Source organism: Amblyomma americanum, chromosome 1, assembly GCF_052857255.1.
Source record: "Amblyomma americanum isolate KBUSLIRL-KWMA chromosome 1, ASM5285725v1, whole genome shotgun sequence".
Taxonomy (NCBI): domain Eukaryota; kingdom Metazoa; phylum Arthropoda; class Arachnida; order Ixodida; family Ixodidae; genus Amblyomma; species Amblyomma americanum.
Window position 1 is genome coordinate 264,822,988 of NC_135497.1, and position 16,509 is coordinate 264,839,496.

A 16,509-nucleotide genomic window follows, 5' to 3' on the forward strand; every position below is an offset into this window, starting at 1 on the left:
CTTCTGCACGTTTGCTGCCGCTACAAAATTTTAATCAGTATACACTCGAAACCTGGTAACGTTACCTGTATAGAAGTTACAAGCAGTAATGGCCGCGTGAATTAATTTTAAAAAGAGGGTCGTTTTAATGTTTTGATTATTCTTGGCCAATGTCAAGGTTGCAACACCTGAAGACGAGCGATTTTACATAAATTCGGAAGAATCTGCCTTGTTTTTTATACGGAAAGCCGGTTTTCGCGATCCTAGCTTACACAGTGAGATACTCCTTTTACAGCAATTTATAAACAGCTCTCTGACCCCCGTGCCATCGAGAAAACAAAAAAAAAGTTCAAAGCCACTTGCGTCCGACGTAGTCCGACCATAAAAAAGGACTTTTTGTAGCGATAGCTACATTACGCTAGCACTTAGAGACTTCAGCGTGGCAGCACTTGAGCTCCGTGGCTGGTCACGTGGTGCGGAGCAGCTGCCGGCGGCGCGGCGCGCAGGCGAAACCGAGCGGGGGAGGAGTGGAGAGGGGGAGAGTGAATCTACGTCCAGGAACGAAGATGAAGAAGGAACGCCCAGCGAAACGCGGCGACGAAAGAATTCTACTCAGCGAGTTCCACGCGGCCAGCTGTAGCTATCGCGTCACTCCAGGTTTAACCAGAGCTAATCCATAGTCATTTTTCCCCTCCAAGGCCACCAGCGTTCGACGCGGCCACCCATGCTCCCAGTATGCAGCGCGTAGCAGAAAAAACGGGGAACGAGCCGGGGGTGCTCATCGCCGACTCCTGCCATGTTTGACGCTTCGCGTTTGCCTGTGCAGAGCCCTGAGCGTGAGGATTCTTTGCTCTGGCTTTCTACCATTCTTGCCCCGCGTACTGTTCTCGTTGTGAGGTATGTGTGCACGCGTGGCTCCGAAGCAACAATGCGTGCCGCGCTGCCAAAATGTTCTTCATGCGCTCGGGGGACACATGGCCGAGGATTCATTCCGACAGCGCGACGTGAGTAACACCTGTTCATGCGGTGAACTTCTATAACACATTTTGAAATCAGGCTCGAGAATTTTGCGTTTCATGAATTCCGGTTGGCGGAGCACGTTTTCGCGTAGCTATATCCGGCCACGCATGTTGATTAATACGGATGCTTCGAGATTATGTTTGCTGAATTTTTTGTTTGTTGAATACGGCTTATTGTCATGCCGTCACCAGTTCACTTGCGCAGTTTTTCAGAGGGAATAGTATTATCGTGTAAGCGAGCGGCTTCACTCTTTTATTTTCTTTGCTTTGTGAATCCGACCAATCTTACCGAGATGTGTGCTCGTGTGTGCTGAGTGTTATGCGCTAAGCAACTGCACGTTCCAGTGTGTAACTTAGGGATTTAGTTCTCTGCGCAGTAAACATTTCTGCTTTAGCTATCATCTAACCCATCATCTCTGTGTACATTGCTTGATGGTAATGGTCATCAGAGAATTCTGTACTCAGTTTTTTTTTTAATCTGCACTGTCGCAATGTGTACGTTGATTTACAGTGATTATATCAATATGCGTTTGTTTTCGGTGGTGTTTATTGGTATATATTTTAGCCACAGCAAAACAATTTCTGTGTTTGCAAAACCGGAAGATCAGACGGCCCAGTGAGACGCTCAATACAAGCTGGCTGGCATGTAGTAACAACTAGCCAAATATCGGGAACGTCTAAACACGCTTTCTGCGACGCTGCTGTTACTTCTTACGCTGGAAATCAAACCTGTGCCAGCAGGACGCACCAATATTCGCGCAAGCGTTTTTTTTTGGAATATGCGAGAAAAGATGATTATTGCCATAAAGGCAGCAATAAAAATTTGCGCTCCTTTGAATGATTTTACATCATTGCCTTCCTGCAGCCGTTCCTGAAGCCGTACGTAACTTTTACTTTTTCTTCCTTCTGAAACGCAGTATTCATACTGCGTTTTGCCGTGCTCTCGGTGCACACTAAGATTTTGTTTTCTTTAAGGGGGTTTAACTTCCCAAAGCGACTCGGGCTATGAGGGACGCCGTAGTGAAGGGTTCTTGAAATTTCTACAACCTGGGGTTCTTTAACGTGCACTGACATCGCACAGTACACAGGCCTCTAGAATTTCGCCTCCATCGAAATTCAACCACCGCAGCCGGGATCGCACCTGCGTCTTTCGGGCCAGCACCCGAACGCCATAGCCACTTAGCCACCACGGCGGCTGTGCCCACTAAGATTTCCTGACTTAATACCGAAAATAGGTTCATTCATAAGTACACTGGCTTTAACGTCCTTATGAGTTCAGCTGACTTAGTTTTTGTATGCTATATGTGGTATTAGCCTTGCTTAGTCTGCCGGCAATTGCTCCACCGCAGCGTCACTTCTATGTTAATTACGACCTAAAATCTGTCGTATCTGTCCCGCTATTAGCCCAGTCACTTATAATAGTACATATTCCACTCTCGCATTCACAATCTGTGCACACATTAAATCAAAGCAGAAAAAAGTCAACTCCAGAAGTCACCATATATACACGTATTCAGTCAAAGTAGAACATAGTCCGTTGCAGTGCCACCATCCGTGCACACATTCAATCACTGTATAACATGGTCCACTCCAGAAGACACCATCTACGCACACATTCTTTCACAGTAGACCATAGTCCGTTCTTACTGTCACCATTTAGAGACAAGATCAGTGCCCTGCAGAAATGTTCAAAGAAGGCTTGCAGCCTCCCTTCTGCATGTCTGGTTTCCACTCGGGTAGGCAATGTCCTGAACTCTAATGAGAAGGGTTCCTGTCTTTTTGAAGGAAGCGAACATATCACACACCTTTCCGCGTTGTACTCTGGGCAATATACATAATATAATGTTCTATATCCCCGCACACACCACATAAAGAACATAGCGGAGACGATGCCGTGCCCGTCTTATGCATCCAGGCAGGAGTACGAGCAGAGCCCGTGCGAATTAGATGTAGTAGAGTGGCCTGGGATCTTTTCAGTACCTTGGTCACACATGGCTTGTGAGGCGCACTCCACAAGGTTCTAAAATAATCGAGCACCGTTTCTCTGAAGAGCCTTTTCCATCTTGAGGTACTTTTTGGATGAATTTCTGGACAGCTTTATGGGCGAGACTGTCTGCCACCTCACTGCCTCTGACTCCCATGTGAGAGGGCGCCTATTGAAAGTATGGAGTAAAGTCTGCTGCGAAGATTCAGCACCGACCGTAGAGAGCTTATAGACAAGGCATCAGTGGGGAAACCGCGCTCTAAACTCTGAAGGGAAGATTTTGAATCAGTTAGGATGACAACATGTTGAGCCGGACAAGACCCTAACTTCCGTAAAGCCGCCTCAATAGCAACACTTTCAGCTGTTGTGGAGGATACGACAGCATTAAAGCGTACAGACCACTTACAATCCAAAGAAGGTATGTAAAAAGCCGCTGCGCTAGCTTGTTTGACCATGTCCACAGAACCATCCGTGGAATTTTGAAGATGGCGGACATACTTTGTTTCCAAATGTTCAAGTACGAGCAAACGCGTCGCTGCCAAAGGAGAGCTGCGCTTTGCACTCAGGTGGGGAATTGGGAGCTTCTCATGCAGCACACGTAATCGGCCCAATATTGCAACAGGATGGTTCCATCCTGGTCTTTTATAGGCTCGGCCTTTGCCAATACGGTTCCAATGTTGGGCCAATTAGCTGCGATGCTTGGGTTACAGTCGAGGGTCGGAAAACACCAGAGGGGGGGGGGGGGTCGACCGTTTCCTTTGCCTTCGTACATTAAGGCCTGAAAAACTAAGAGTATTAAGTGCCAAGTAGGCCTTCGACTCATGTCTCTTGCAGAGCCGCTGGAGAAGGGATTGCCCAGCTACCGCCTCTCCTAAGCGCCCAAGATGCAGTAGTAGTCTCTGAGAAGCGACAAGGCTAAGAAGTTTCCATAGAGACTCATGAAATACTGCCTTGTTCGCAGCCGCCTTGGGAACTCCAGTGGCTCTTCTTAGGCCCTTTCTATGAATAACTTCAATACGCCCAAGCTGTGATGGCGAGGGGTAAATTTAAGGTTATTGATACATTATGCGACTGACCGCCAGCGCTTCATGAAGTTTGACCATTGAAGAAGGATGGTTTCCCCATTTTTCACTTGCAATTCTACGGATCGCACTGAGACGCGAAGATAGAGATGAAACAATCGCGTCGACAGCTTTTCGCCACTGTGGCCGGGAGTAAATAATGACACCCAGGAAGTGCGTGTGATTAAATTGGCGGATGCAAGAGTGACCAAGGTCTATCTTCAACCGCGCTTGACGTCTTCCTACACCTGGAAACAGAACAAAGCCGGATTTTTCCACTGATATAGACAATCCCTAACCTTGAAGTTAAGCTTGTACCAAAAGGAGAGCCTGTCGAGCAATGAGGGCTAATCGCTTGTGTTGGTAGCAACTAATCCAAATACAGATGTCGTCGGCATGTATTGACATACGCACTTGGATGCAATTTTTTTGCAACAAATTGGGAAGGCCAGCCAATCTTAACTTTGCATGGGTTACAGACTAATTCAGTTTACAGTCCAGTAGGCAGACCAAACTGTTAGAAAGGTGCTTTCGTCTGTACATTAACGTCATGAAGTCTCTTTTGATGCTTGCGTCTACAGAGGCAAAATGGTTTGGTTTATAGGGGTTTAACGTCCCAAAGCGACAAAGGCTATGGGATGCCGTAGTGAAGGGCTCCGGAAATTTCAACCACCTGGGGTTTCTTAAGGTGCACTGACATCGGACAGTACACGGGCCTCTAGAGTTTCGCCTCTATCGATATTCGACCGCCGCGGCCGTGGTCGAACCCGCATCTTTCGGGTCAGCAGCCGAGCGCCATAACCACTGAGCTACCGCGGCGGCTCGAGCAGGCAGATATAGTATGCTGTGTAAGTCACTATAATGATTAAAGTGTAATGAATGCTATAACGCGAAGGATAATACCAATAATAAAAATTGTTATATTTCTGCAAATCAGCAAGAATGCCGTGGTCACTAGCTCCTCATTTTGTGCCCTTCCTGGTACACGTTGCTGTGCCAGAAGCTATTGCCCATCCAAAGCAACGAAAGCTCCTCCAGCTAGCCGCCTCCTAAAGCCAAAAAGAGCAGAAACACGCTCAGCGCCACTCATCTCTCTGCCCTGCGAGCACCGAAGAAACGCAGGGACGTATACCACGGTGATCAGGAACCGCAACTTCCGCCGGACAACCCGGGGAACGATATCGAGCGGCACCACGAATTCTGCTTCCCGCCCGGCGCACGGGACATGTGTGAGCATGTTGGCTACGCGCGCCGTCGCGAAGGGTGGAATATGAAGTGCCCGACGTAATCTGTAAATTGCCCATAAATGATAGTAAAAATGAAGGTTACAGTGTAACCGGCATATTACTCACAAACTACAGTAAAAATGAAGGTTGCGGCGTAAGCTGTAAATTGACCGCTATCGACTGCAAAATTAGAGTAACGCTTACAGCGTTAAAAAGTATTCTGAGCGTTGTTCGTTTCAATAATGGAGGTGCTCAAATTTGATAAACTGTAAGGTTACTATAGGATTGGAGTGTAAGCCTACACAGAAGGGCGAGGTTGCGCGGCAAAGCATGAACAATAATGCCACACTGCGCACATTCTGCCGGCGCCGCCATGCGGCCGAGCGCCAGAATGTGAGCAGTGTGGCATTGCCCCCCTTTTCGAGGCAATCCGTTCCGAGGGTCTGTCTCTCAAGCTTGAAAGTGCCACTTCGCATTTATGGAGCTCAAATCTCTTGGCCATATTGTGAGCGCTCAGGGTGTTAGCCCCGACCCCGAAAAGACAGCCGCCGTTGCTGCATTCCCCAAGCCAACAGATAAACGAAGCTTGCGTCGTTTTCTGGGACTCTGCGCCTATTATCGGAGGTTCGTTCAAAACTTCTCGAAGCTCGCAGAGGCCCTAACTCACCTTACCAAAGAAGCCGAACCCTTCTTCTGGGGTCCGGATCAGGAAAAACCTTCACAGAATTTAAAGCATGCATCCAATCTACGCCTATTCTTGGCCACTTCGACGAGGAAGCCGACAGGGAACTGCACACAGATGCCAGCAATGTTGGCCTCGGTGCGGTGATTGTGCAGTGGCAAGACGGTGCAGAACGCGTGACAGCATACGCTAGTCGCACTTCGTCCCGTTCCGAAGTGAATTATTCAACCACAGAAGAGTATCTCTCTATGGTTTGGGCAGTCGCGAAATTTCGTCCGTACCTGTACGGCCGTCCGTTTCGAGTCGTGAACGATCATCACTCCTTTTGTTGGCTTGCGAACCGGAAAGATTCCTTGGGGCGGCTTGCACGGTGGAGCCTTCGGTTGCAATAGTTCGACGTCACAATCGTGAATTAGTCAGGCCACAAACATAGCGATGCTGACTGTCTCTCCCGAGCTCCTCTTCCGTGCCCATCGGCTGAGTCCAAAAATGATTCTGCTTTCCTCGGCGCTCTCAGCACATCCGCTCTTGCACATCACTAGAGGGCCGATTGCGAACTGCTGCCCTCATCGAGTACCTCAAAGGAACCGCTCCGTCTCCGCCCTGACTCTTTTCGCGTGGACTCCCATTGTTTTGTACACGAGATGGAGTCCTCTACAAGAAAAAATTATCTGTGGTTTAGCTCTGTTTAAACCAAGTCGAATTGCGAAAGCTTCGTTTCCTCGGCACGTCGTATACGCAGCGTCTCATTCCGACACTCTCGAGAATTCAAAGCGGTTTCTTCCGCAGTTGAAGAGTCGCTAAGGGAGGTGTCACTTCTTCTAGCCGCATCTGCGTTACGATGCTTCTGGAGTCTTCCGGCGCGTTCTTCTGGCGTCTCTTGACCGCGTTGTCTCTTGCTCGCTTCGTTCTGTCGTTGTTGCGTCTCTTTCGCGCTCTCCATAACGACTGCAATATGCACGCCGTTTAGCTAAACGTTGTTCCCGCTCTTCATCCGTTTCTTCCGCACGCCGCCGCTTCTTAGCTGCAGCACATAGTTGCAGTTTCACCTTGTACACATCATCCGACATACCGTGGAGGATTCGCTGCGACGACTGCGACGAGCCGAGTTGGGGAGGCCGCTTTTCAACAGCTGGCATGACGTCACGTACAGCGAGCGCCCCTCGCGGTAGCGGCGCGCAGCTGCAGCATGGAGGATTCGCTGGGACGATCGCGACGAGGCGAGTTGGGGCCCCGCTTTTCCACAGCTGGTATGACGTCACACATAGGTCACGCTAAAGGTCAATGGTGGATTCTCCGGGACGACGGCCAAGAGCGGAAACCTCGAGCAGTGTTGCTTTCGCAATAAAACTACGGCCCGACCGAAGCTGCGTACCTCCTTATAGTCCCGTCCGCGCTTCGTCAGGAAGTTCTCACTGCATGCCACGACGACCTTTCTTCTGGCCACCTCGGATTTTCCAGAACATTGGGACGCCTCCGCCAAAAGTACTACTGGCCTCGGCTTTCTGAGGTTGTCCAACGTTACGTTAGAACCTGTTGTGAGTGTCAACGGCGGAAGATACCACCGACAAAACCGGCCGGTCTTCTGAAGTCAATTGATCCACCTCAAATCCCATTTCAGCAGGTCGACATGGACTTACTATGCCCATTCCCTGTGTCCTCCATGGGTAAACTGTATATTGTTGCTGCCGCTCACTACCTCAGCCCCTACTGTGATACCAAGGCTCTTCACCGTGGCACCACGGCTGAAATTGCACAGTTCTTTGTTCACCACATTGTGCTTCGCCACGGCGACCCCACGGTCATATTTACTGATCGAGGAACCACGTTTACGTCGGCTCTTACACATGAGATTCTGCGTCTCAGTGGCACCACTCATAGAAAAACGACTGCTTACCATCCTCCAACGAATGGACAAACTTAAAGGCTGAACATCATTGCAGACAGGGTGTCTATGTATGTCGACGATGACCATCGAAACTGGAACGAAATACTTCCTTACGTCACGTTTGCTTTTAACTATCCTCCAAGAAACGACGCGCTTCACTCCGTTCCGTTTGGTGTATGGCCGTGACGCCTTGACCATGCTGGACGCCATGCTGCTTCCCGGTTGTGCCCTCTCGTCTGTCGCGGGCACTGGCCAATTCGTTCGTGACGCAGAAGCCGCTCGCCATCTTGCTAGACACCGAATTCGACACCAGCAGGAAACCGATGCCCGGCGCTACAACCTCCGCCACAGGGAGGTGATTAACAAGCCCGGCGAGCACGTCTGGGTATGGAGCCCAATACGTTTGCGCGGGCGCTCTGAAAAGCTTGTGCGCTGCTACTTCGGCCCCTACGAGGTGATACGTCAACTCAGTGAGGTGAACTATGAAGGGTTCCCGCAGGGCACTGCCCGCTCTTTTCGGCCGCCCAAGTCTGAAGTTATCCACGTGTCGCGCATGAAACCGTATTACGCCCGTTAGCCGATGGCAGGGTTCACACTCAGTGCCGGCGCCACACACACGTTTGCACTTTCGCTGCCTCTATACTGTTTCCCCCTTGGCGGTGTTGTCGAGGCGATGCCTTTTGAAAGGAGGGGGGCAATGCCACAGTAGGGTCCCTAGAAATACTTGCTAGTCTGGCGTCCGCCGGCTGCGGCGGGGTCTGCTGCTGAAATACCGCCGCGGTGGCGCTGCGAGCAATCGGTGTGCCTTGACAGCCACGGCGTCTGCGGTAGACGCGCGCGTTTCGCCCCGCGAAACGAATTCCCTGCGTGTTTTCAGATGACTTGCGCATGCGATTGCACTGATTTTTTTTATTTCAGCTTAGCCGTGGTTTTTTAATGCGCAGTTCAGTCATCGGCGTAGGGACGCAAACGATATTTTTGCGAACAAATTTTGTGCGCGTACTCCAGAGTCGAAGGTGAAACGAACCCACTTATTTTTACACCCTGTTCCCCTTTCTGAATACTGCTTCCATGCCGTATTATATACCGTCTTCTGAGGAATTTAAATAAAAATATCCTTGCATCAAGAACGTTACCCACGATTCTAAACCACATGTCCGTGTGCGCGCGCAACAGAGCGCTATTTAGAGCGGCATTTTCATTCATACTATTGATCCGATGTCAACTTCTGCGGACTCTGAAGCTAAAAAAGACTGAACACTGGAAACTTCTAGATGCACGCACAATTAAAACATGTAAAATGAGAACCTGAGTCCTGCAAATCATGTGCTTTAGGCAAACTGCAGGAACGTATTCCTTAGTGCTTAGGCAACCGAGTTACAGAAGTAATGAACACAAGCATGCATTCTAAGCAGTTCTTAGAATCCCGTGCTTGGTAAAATAGCATTATTAGCCCATGCTGTGTAGGTCACACGACCTGCCAGGGAAAAGATACCCAAGGATCAGTAATGTATAGCACAAAATAAAAATCATTGTTAAACACATTTATTTCCATCACTTTGCACTCAGGCTGCCCACATTTTTGTTTGCACCACCTCCTGGCATCTTCTCATCTTTAACAGCTTCGGCTGCTCTTTTTTGGCAGCCCTCTCAACATTGATTGACTTCATGTAGAAGCGCAGGCGAAGCAGAATATAGAATTTGATTATGGCGTTAAAAATTCACGTCCATGTTTCACACAGCCCAGAGGCGGAAAATGTACATGTGTTAAAAAGTCAGCGAAGTCAACTATATGCTCTTCTCGTGCAACTTGTTCAGACTAAAATAAGTGATGAAGCTGTCTTCAAGGTCGGTGATAATTATGTTATTCAAGGGGCCAGACGGATACAGTAAGCCACCATTATCAAATTTTGCAGTGAAAGATGCAACCCGATCATTTTCTGTATAGCCACTGTTTTTAAGTCGTCAAGGCTTAAGCACAGTCTATGCACTGGCTTTTTTTCAGTGCTTTTCTAGCCCGAGATACCATAAATTAACAACTCGTGGCTTTTTCCTGTCACACAGGCACTGTCGTCAGAGGCAATACTTGTACGTGGCGCGCGAGAAACCAATGCAATTTTTACATCATGAGCGCTCCTTTATGAATTAGTTTGTCGAGTATAGGCAGCATATTCTCACTGCACGGCTGTTTCCTCGCAACCGAAACTAAGGATGTGACCACTTCTGAAGCACAGTTTCCCGATGGTGGTAGTTTCGCAAGATTGTAGAATGTGAGTACATTAACAGTAACCAAATACGGAGCGGCATTCCGATGGTCAAAGATCCTGATGATTGCCGAACAATGCTAAATACGCTTTCAATCTGTCTTGGCTCAAGTTTGCAGTCATCACATACTTAAAACGATGTGTGCTGAGATCTGCATCTGCGACTAAGTGTGCTCTGAGTTGAAACACGAAGTCCCTCTGCTAAGCCCTTGCTCAACAACCCGCCGATTGTGGCCTTTGCATAAATTTCCGACTTTGTAAGGTGTTCAAGGAACTCCTTTAAAATAAAAAGTTTGTTGACTGCGGGTATAACGCTGCTTTTGGCACACGCGCAGTCATTATCCTGATAGCTTATTTATTCTTTTGCAAAAGATTGAGTGCCTTCCACGAAATCATAAGACCGTCCTAATGGGGTGCAATAAATAAAAAGACCTTTAATTATATGATCACCAAATAGCTGGACTGCTGGAGCACCTCTCGTTTTCTCAAAAGAATTGGGATTCAGGTGCAATCTGGTGATCTTCGGCATGGCTTTAAGCGAAACACTCTTGCTGTCCATTTTCCAAGCTTCTCGGATCGGTTTGAGCGTGCACCCGACCCTTAGGTGCGTTAAACCATTCGCCTGCAATTGTATTTCGCACGTTTTTAACTAGATGGTGGAAATCTGAAGGAAAGTCAGATGGCGAATTGAACTGGCAAGATGTGACGCTTGTCACGTTGTCTAGACATGACGCGATCACACATACATAAGAACACACACACCAACACACACGCGAGTCAGCGTCCATGGATTTCGCAAAAAAAAAACACCAGTATTATGGGCTTGCGACCAAGAAGCAGCGCGCACCACTACCGCAGCCACGGCACGACCGTTCCTGCAGGCACGACGTTCCGAATGTGTGCAGCGCCCCCTGCGCATTCATTCGAGGCGCGGCCAACCGGTTCCGTAGAAAGCTCTGCGCGAACGGCAGACTAGCAAGTATTCCTAGGGACCCTAGCCACACTGATCACATTCTGCCTGCGCCGCCATGCGGCCGAGTGGCATGCCTTGGCTCGTGATGGATCTAGGAAGACGACGTTTCCGCTCCGGTGTCGTAATCTCCTATGGAAATTTCCTTGTTCATGCCACTACACATCGGCCAATCCCCCCATGTGGGCATGTGCCATGTTTTAAGAGCAAGAGAGAGAGAGAGAGAGTAAACTTTATTGTTCCAATTGAGAGGTTTGGTTGCGTGCCCGGAGACTGCCGATGTCTTCCAGGCTGAGCGTGGTTGGCGCCCCTAGTCCAAGGCACCACTGTCCCTGGCGATCCGGCATGCGTGGCTCACTAGGTCCCTTTGGACCTTAAGCTCGCTGCTGGTTAGCCGGTCCTCCCACTGCTCCGCATTTGGGTCTTTATATTTCGGAACGCTACATTGTGTGTACATTCCCATGTGATATGATATAACGTGGGGGTTGCCCCGCACCACGGACCTGTATCCGTATACTGCTCTGGATACATCTTATGTTGGACATGAAGGTTGTAGAAGGTCCCTGTTTGGAGTCTTCTCCAGCATGTCGCCTAGTATTGTGTTAGCTGAGGGTGTGGCTGGGGGTATTTGCGCCTTCTGCCTTTATTGAGGTTGAGGATAGCTGCGTACGTGAGCTCCACCGTCATCCCCGTGCCGTCCGAGGCATTTGACGCACCAGCTCGGGTAGTGAGCTCGCGAGCTAGCTTGTCTGCCTTCAGATTGCCTTTGATTCCGGCGTGTCCTGGTACCAAGTAGATCCTATGTTGGATATTTTCATTGGTTCGCTTCGTTTTCAAGAGTATCTTTAGTGCTTTCTTATTGATTCTTCCTGCCATGTAGCGTCTGCACGCTTCCTGGGAGTCAGTTAAGATTGTGAGAGATTTGTTGGTGCGATAGCCCTCGGCTGCCGCTAGGGCTACGGCTATCTCTTCTGCCTCAGCTATCGTTCCATCTCTCGTGGATGCACCGCTGATGAGGTCACCTTCCTTCGTTGTTACAACCGAAACAGTTTTCTTGATGCTTTGGCTGTGATTCCATGGATACAGTGTGGCGTCAGTGTACACTACTCGATCTTGTGTGGCTATCTTCGTTTCTACATATTTAGCCCTTGCCTGTCTTCTTGCTGCGTGGAGGTTCGGATCCATATTCCTGGGTATGGGACTAACATGGAAGGTTCGACGTATTTCATCTGGGATGTTTTCCGACCTGTCCTCGATGTCCAAGGCTTCTTTATAGTTCAGCCTTCTTAAGAGGGCCCTTCCTGTTGTCGAGTTCCTTAGCCTTTGTATTTGCGACATGAATTGTGCCTTACTAAGCTCATCAAAAGTGCTGTGCAGCCCCAGTTCTGCCAGCTTGTCGTTTGACGTGTTTCTTGGTAAGTTCAGAGCTGTTTTGTAGGCTGTTTTGATTAGAACCTCCGTCTGATTTTCCTCGCTTTTGAGCATGTTGTGGTATGATAGTGAGTAGATTATTCTGCTGATGACTAGGCTGTTCACTAGTTTCAGCGTGTCGCACTCCTTCATGCCGTATCTTCTGGATGATACTCTGGTTATCATGCGGCAAACTTGTTCCGTTGATTTTTTAAGGAGGTTTATCGTGTGGTTGCATTTGCCGTTGCTCTGTAGCCACATGCCTAAAATTCGAATAGTCTCCTTTTCCGGGTTGGTGTTGTCCTCGAGCTTTATTTCTAGTCTTGCATCCGTTGGTTTCTTTCCTATCCTAAGGATTTCCGATTTTTCGGTTGAGCAGGTTAAACCCCTCGTTTTGGTGTGTTGCTCGATGCAGGTTGCTGCCTCTTGCAGTTGCTGTTCCTTCTGCCCCAGTGATTCCTGGTTCGACCATATAGTTATACCGTCCGCATATATGGCGTGTCCTATGCCCGGGATGTTTGCAAGTTTCCTTGCCAGACCGATCATGGTTAGGTTAAAAAGGATTGGCGATATAACCGATCCATGCGTTGTGCCTTTATTTGGTGTGTCTATGGTACCGCTTCTTACATCTCCCAATCCCACTGTGGCCGTTCTTTTTGTCAGGAAAGATCTTACATAGTCGTGGATTCTCCTTCCGCAGTTGGTATTGTTGATGCCTTCCATTATAGCCGCGTAGCTAACGTTGTCGAAGGCCCCTTTGATGTCAATTGCCATAATTATGTTTTCTCCTTGCTGCGGGGAATTGGCAATTACCTCATGTTTGAGTTGTAGCAGGATGTTATGCGTTGACAGGTTTGCCCTGAACCCAAACATGCTATGGGGATACAGCTCATTGTCCTCTAGGTAGTTTTGAATTCTTTTGGTTACAATTCTTTCATAGAGCTTGCCGAGGCAAGATGTGAGTGAAATGGGCCTCAGGTTTTCTATGTGTAGTTTCTTTCCGGGTTTGGGGATCATTAAGAGCAAGAAGAAGAAGATGCGAGCTACTGGTCTTCTTGGCCATCCGATTAAAAGCCTCTTTTAGGTCGCCCTACGTTTCTCGGCGACAATATGTACCAACCACAAGTGCGGGAGTGAAAATCTGTGGTGTATACAGGACAAAGGCAAAGAACTCACACAGCTAATGTCACACTGTGCTAATGAGGCCAACAAGCGATGGCCTGTCATGTGTTCTATTTTACGCCACATTCTTCTAGAGAAGTCAGGAAAGGGTGCTGAGTATCTTCAACGCACCAGGCATTCTCAGCCCTATTTGGCCAATCGTCGCGTCTGGGACAACGTGCCAGGCCAAAAATTATTTATGGGTCTGCCACGATGCTTGTTCGACGGAAAGCTCTGCAATGCGTAATTAATGCACAAGTAACGCATCCGAGACACGCTGCCGAGTTATTCGCTCATACGTATGCGATGCCAAAAAGGGCATGGAAAGTATTTTCAAGCACGAATCGTGGGACCTTACTGTATAGACGTTGATCACAACGCTGATTACATCATATCCCAAAAGTTGGTCCCAAACTGGCTGACAGCGTCTGCCCGCAGCTTTGTACCCACCTCACGCACGCACGCACGCACGCACGCTCACACAACATACACGCACACGCAAAAAATATAACTGGCGTCATCGGCGTGCCCCGCCGCGGTGGCTCAGTGGTTAGGGCGCTCGACCACTGATCCGGAGTTCCCGGGTTCGAACCCGACCGCTGCGGCTGCGTTTTTATGGAGGAAAAACGCTAAGGCGCCCGTGTGCTGTGCGATGTCAGTGCACGTTAAAGATCCCCAGGTGGTCGAAATTATGCCGGAGCCCTCCACTACGGCACCTATTCTTCCTTTCTTCTTTCACTCCCTCCTTTATCTCTTCCCTTAGGCGCGGTTCAGGTGTCCAACGATATATGAGACAGATACTGCGCCATTTCCTTTCCCCCAAAAAAACCAACCAAACCAATTATTATATCATCGGCGTGAAAACTTTGCGCACGGTGTCGTTAACTGATACCGAAGCGAAAGTAACTATGCTATACCCAAGACTACAAGTACAGAGGCTCTTCCTTTTCGGCAATGCACAGAGACATGACAAAAAGTAAGCTGACGAAGAGGTAGCTCGCGCATGGCCGGACATTGCACCATTGGTCGTCTGCCTCAAATGGCGCTGCATTCAAATGCTGGTGCCGCAGTCAAATGTACTGTCTATGATCACATATTGTGGAATTGTAAAGAGGAGCCGCCCCCGAAATCTCCAATACAGGTTCCTACTCTCGAGCAGTGGGAGGCCGTGTTGGTCAGCTCAGACTTGGGAGTTCAAACCCGGGTCATTGAATGGGCTACCCAGGTCGCAGTCAGCCGTGGACTGATAGCCACCTAGCACGGATCGTCTGCATTCTGCCTTTTCTGACGAATTAAATGTTTTCCAATCCAATCCAATACTGTCTGAGGTGCCCAAAATCCAAAACGAGTCAGATATATTTAAGATAAATACTTAAATACTCCAGAAATTTATAAAGGGCAGATATTTCTCAGTCTCGCTGCACATTTTCCTGTATATTTCCTGATTGCGGCACTGTGTATCGATAAAGGACAAGCGGACGCTGAATTTTTTTTTTTAAGCTACCTTAAAGAAGCGTGAGTTTTGGACGCCACGGACAAAAAAAAAATTGCCGCAACCACTATGCAGGTTCTCTATGAACTGCGAGAGCATCCCGCATGATACTCACGACGCCTGTAAGTTTGAATACAACGACGCAGTTTCTTCATTCTGGGTTTTCTTTATACATCCATCCGTGTAAAACGAAGCTATTGCTTCTAGACAGTCTGGGGATTTCTCTCGCGCATACACTTCCCTTGCGCGATGAGCAAAGTACGAGCTATTCGCATCTCCGGTTCGGAACGCACTTGATAGTGTCTCGGGGTGTAATTCTTGTACACGTGTGACGACCGACGTGAACCACAGCCTAACGCACACAGTGCACGAGACATTCCGAACCCGTCCTGCTTGAGGTGCTTCGCAAGGTATGCGTTGGCCCCGGCAGTAGGCGATTGTTCTTGCACACCACGTCGCCTAAATGCACGCATATATTCGAGCCTCGTCTCTTTTTCCTCGGCTGTTTCGCGGTGCCATCGCCAGACGGCCTCACGCATCTGTTGAAGGCGCATCGTCCAGTTCGCTCCGTATTGGCGGCGGTCGGCGGTTGCACGCTGACGTCTTCTATCGTTTAGCTCCTGTTCTGTGGGTGTTGTTGTTGTTGTGTGGGTGCTGATCGCTTGCGAGGCCCCATCTCGTCTTTTTCATTCTTTTGACTGTGAAGTGGTATCTCGGCGCAGATCAACCTAGGGGCAGGCAACTTGAGTATAATCGAGATGGCAGACAGGAACACCCCCTAAGGTCGGTGCTTTTGCCACTACTGTTCAACATAGCGATGATGGGACAGCCAGTAGGACTGTACAAGATATGCGGGCTCAAGCATGCCATTTATGCGAATGATATTACCACCAGGATAAGGGGCAACCACTTTCAGGTGCTCCAGGAGCGCCTGAAGATGGCGACCGAAATGGTAGAAACATACGTGAAGGAGTGTGGACTCAGATGGACAACAAACCAATCAGTGCTACTGACCTTCTGGAAAAGAGTGCGGGACTTTACGCAGGCACTACTAAACATAGAGATCGAAGGGAAGTCATCAAGGAAGTGCAAGGCACTAATATTTTGGGACTAACGATACACAGGAAAAACAACGGGGCAGCTATCAGGAAACTTGCTGAGATCACGGATCATGTCACGCGTATGATCGGCAGAGTCACAAACAGAAGGAGAGGAGTGGAGGATAAGGACTCAATCAAGCTGGTCCAGGCTTTCGTCGTCAGGATATTCTATGCGGCTCGCTTCTGAGAGTTAAAGAAATCGGACAAGGAAAAACTAGACGTCATCAATAGGAAAGCGTCATTGGACGCCATCATTAGGAGTGCGTCCACGGA